Here is a 4,151-nt window from a genome sequence, read left to right as displayed (position 1 = left end):
CTGTACTCACATATTTCTATTTGTCTATCTATCTAGTTTTATGCACTGAGAAACTCCAGCAGTAACAATGTTGTACATGATCTATAGTTCAGAGTTTGAATTCTAAGTACTATTCTCTATAATAAAAGGAATTGGGGCTCTTTAGATAATAGCTGATTACTGAAGAGGACTACAGGAAAAATAAGATGATTCTGTCAGATCTTTTCTTTCAAATTTTATTTTTTTTCCTTAGAACTTTTCATGATTTTCTCCTCATCATAGCCCTTACATGAGTTTTTTTTCTTTTTGGAACCAGGGATCAAACTCGTGACCTTGTGCTTGCGAGGCAGGCAGTGGAACCACTGAGCTAAATCCTGGGCCCTCCGTAGGATCTTATTGTGCCTGAATATAAGGAAAGGAGTTGTCCTAAGATAGCCCCCAGTAGCCAAAGTTGGAAAACTGCGAACCATTTTAGTATTCAATTATAACTGACTGCATAACATTTTAAAATTTATGGGTTCATATGATATAATAATCAACAAAATATATGAATAAATATAGAAGGTTAGAAAAATTTTTCCAATAGAGGAATTTCAAATATTAATGGTGGAAAGAAACCCAAAACTGGAAAATCACTATTTCACTCCAGGATGCAGAAATTAATGGATGTAAGAAACAGGATGTTTATTTTTATTTCAAGATATCTTATACAAAATATTTAATAATAAGAAAGATGTAAAATAACTTTTGAGTTGGGAGTCTTACTAAGCACTTCTTTTGTGAAATGGTTAAAATTGTCACTAGTACTAAGACATAGGGACACCATGTAGAGGTACTTCCTGATCTAATGTATTTAGAAAGACGCATAGCTTTGAGATATATTCCTAAATAATTCATATATTCAATAAATTTAAGAGGAAATATCAGAAAAACTCAAATTCAGTGGCATTATAAAACTAAATGACCAGTACTTTTCATGTGTCATAACTGGGGGCAGGGGGAGTCTGAAGCAGTCTTTGGAGAAAATTAAATAGACCTGACACATGAAATATAGAATTGTGGTACTTAAAAAGGACAGTAGTACAAGAGGATTGTTATAGCTCAACTAAGTTTTCTATTTTAGTTAATAGTGTTCAGTGTTAGTTTCTTAGTTTTTATAATCTATGGCTATCTAAGGTGCTCACATGAGCAGAAACTGGTTGAAATATATAGCAACACTATTATTTTTGCAACAGTTCTGTGAGTCTAAAATTATCTCAACATAGAAACTTTAAAAAATGCTACCCCTTACTCTGTCTCCCTTTGGCCAAAATGCCCTAATAATACTGAAGAGAGTGCGTTATAGCATGGTTCCTTATTGATCAGGCAGAAAATGGAATAACCAGCTGCGGATAACACATAAGCTACTTTCTTAGTTTTCTGACACTTTCTATTCCCTTCAGGAACAGCCATAGCCTTAAGAAACAAATGAGCAGAAGGAGAAGTCAGAATGGCTTATCTTCTTTTCATGTTCAGAAGGAAAAAGAAAGACAAATCTTGGAATCTTTTAGAAATTGGAGGAGGGAAAAGCTGAGTATTATGTATTATTCTCACAATTTATTCCTTTTCAATAATTATTTTATTGTTGAAAAAACATTCTTCAAAATCTAGGCATTGGATTAAATAGAAGTTCAAACATGAAGTTCAGCATATTTATCATTTTACTCTTGTTCCTCACAGATGTTTAAATAAAATAAAAGCAAATGTCAGTCTTATCCTCTTGTGTACAAGGACATTACTGGAATAACATGGTCTGTCATATTAATTAACAAAAGCTAGATTTCCAAAGCATAGATACACTATGATTTTTAAATAATTTTATTAGAATATAGAAGTAAATGTTTTAAACTACATATATATTTTGGATTGCAAGTTATCAATACTTTCTTTACATCATTATTTTCAAACCAAAATCAGAAAGTGCAATAGTGGATATGCAAGAGAAAAATATTGTATATGTATTCTAACTTGTCCCTACCATTAGACAGTTCAAGCAAAAATAAAATTCACTAAGCTGCAATGTAATTAAGGGCAAAACTCCACTTAAATCACTGGTAACATCTTGTTATCTGAAGTGAATGGCTAGAGAAAGAATAGATAGCTCCAAAATGTACAGGACCAAGCTGATGAAATAGAGTAAATTAGACTCTGGTGGGCTGTGGCCAACAGAAAAGCTGTTTCTTCTGCAAAATAAGAGCCATTAACTTATTAGAGATAAATTTTGCCTTGCCAGAAGATAAATATAATTTTTTCAGAATGATTTCCATAGAAAAGTATCCAATTTTTTAAAATAAAAATCTTTCTAGTCCATATCTTCTTTTTTACTGGATTGTTAGTGTTATGAGGTTATGTAATCCTGGTTCTCTTCCAAAGGCAGAAATAGGCAGAAGAGAAACAGAGACAAAAGGTGAGGGTAGGTCAGTGTGTTTTTAGTGGCAGACTTTTTAGAAATGTAATCAAAAATAGTTTTTCTTCAAGTATGAATTGGCAATCAAGGTTTAATAAAAGGTTTATTGTGCTTTCTTTGGCAGCACATATACTAAAATTTGAATGATACAAAGAACATTATCATGGCCCCTGCACAAACATGGCACACAAATTCATGAAGCGTTTATGCATTTTTCATAAGATATTTAATAAATCCAAAGAGAATGTAAATAAACTGATAAAGGATTTAAATAAGATGTTCAGTGAACTTAAAGAAGACACAAACAAATAGATGATTGAATTTGAGAATAAAATGCAAGATATAAATACCACTTTAGTAATAATTGGCTATTGTGAAAGGGAATCAAAAAGAAATCCTGCATATAAACTATTCAATTGAATGTAGGAAGAGTAGGCATAGCCCATCTAAGGAGAGATCGTTAGGTGTTAAAGACAAGGTTAATGTAGTAGATCATATATTAAATGATAACTTTGTAAGGTCAGACTGAGGCATGATTGAGATCACTGAGGCAGGCAAAATCTAAGCAACATGTGATGAGTTTATTGTAGTCTGGGTGCAGATGGGTCAAGGGTGAAAAGACTGTTGGGAATGAAAGGAGGGTGCACACAGTTACTATAGGGGGCTTTAGGCAGGGGAGTAGGAACTGATCGAGAGGGTGGAAAATTTTAGAGTCTCATGGGTGATGGGCCTGGGGCTGACTGAAAAACAGGGCAGTGGTAGGTACAGCAAGTCTTTTGTGATTTTTTTTTGGTAGAATCAGCTTTCTAGTAGTTAAATGGGGAGGCTGCTGGCTTCCTGTCACTGCTGCACTCCTGAAGGGGTGGGTAGCAGGTCTGCTTGGGTGGCAAGTCTGACTCTAGGACCTATCACTCTTAAAATATAAAGAATGAAAGCTGAATATAACAGCCACTAGACATCTAAAAAACTTCTAAGAATTATAGCAATTAAGACAAGATTAGAAGAAAACACCAAATGCATGAAAAATTTAATCAAAAACATAGCAAAATTTTTTCTAAATCTAGAAAATGAAATGAATATCCCAGTAATTGGATATCCCAACAATAGAACTAGAAATATCTATGAACAAAAATGGACCTTTCCATGACACAACATAGTCAAAATTGAGAAATTCAGCCCCAAAAGAGAATAAAAGCTGTTTGTGAGAAACATCAAATAACTTTTAAAGGCAACCTACCAGCATAACAGAGGATTTTTCAACATGAAATTTAAAGGCCAGGATATTTTGGAACAGTTTTTCAAGACCTCAAACAAAATAATTTCCAATCCAGATTAATGTATCTTCAAAATAGATGGAGAAAGAAAGATTTTCTATGACAAAGGGAATGTAAACAAATTTATGTCCACTAAACAGACTTTTCAGAAAGGAAGCCTGGAGAGAGACAGTAAGGCCAAAGTCACCAAAGATCCTATAGAAAAGAATACATCTCACAAAGAGAGTAGATAAATAAAAAGAAAGATAAAGATATCCTCACTAGAAAAATAATCCAATGACAGGATTTAGTAAAACCTTTCTGTGTTAGTTACTTTTTCTCATTGCTGAAACAAAATACCCAATATCAAAAGTTAAAGGAGGAAATGTTTACTGTAGCTCACAGTTTGTAGAGGCTTTAGTTCATAGTTGGCTGGCTACAAGGCAGGGTGACATGGCAGAGGGGCATCACAG

General features: G+C 33.4%; 1 non-coding gene across 1 annotated transcript; it reads left to right on the top strand.

Annotated features, from left to right (window-relative positions):
- Positions 1 to 2,533: 2,533 nt before the first annotated feature.
- LOC147824947 (U6 spliceosomal RNA) lies at positions 2,534 to 2,640 on the top strand. The gene has a single exon (XR_015441591.1). It is a non-coding gene; the product is annotated as a U6 spliceosomal RNA (small nuclear RNA).
- Positions 2,641 to 4,151: the final 1,511 nt, after the last annotated feature.

The sequence above is a fragment of the Heterocephalus glaber genome, unplaced genomic scaffold (genome assembly GCF_053883595.1).
Source record: "Heterocephalus glaber isolate CG9 unplaced genomic scaffold, H.glaber_assembly_v1.0 deba00001523, whole genome shotgun sequence".
NCBI classification, from domain to species: Eukaryota; Metazoa; Chordata; class Mammalia; order Rodentia; family Bathyergidae; genus Heterocephalus; species Heterocephalus glaber.
This window is presented reverse-complemented; position numbering and strand designations above follow the sequence as displayed.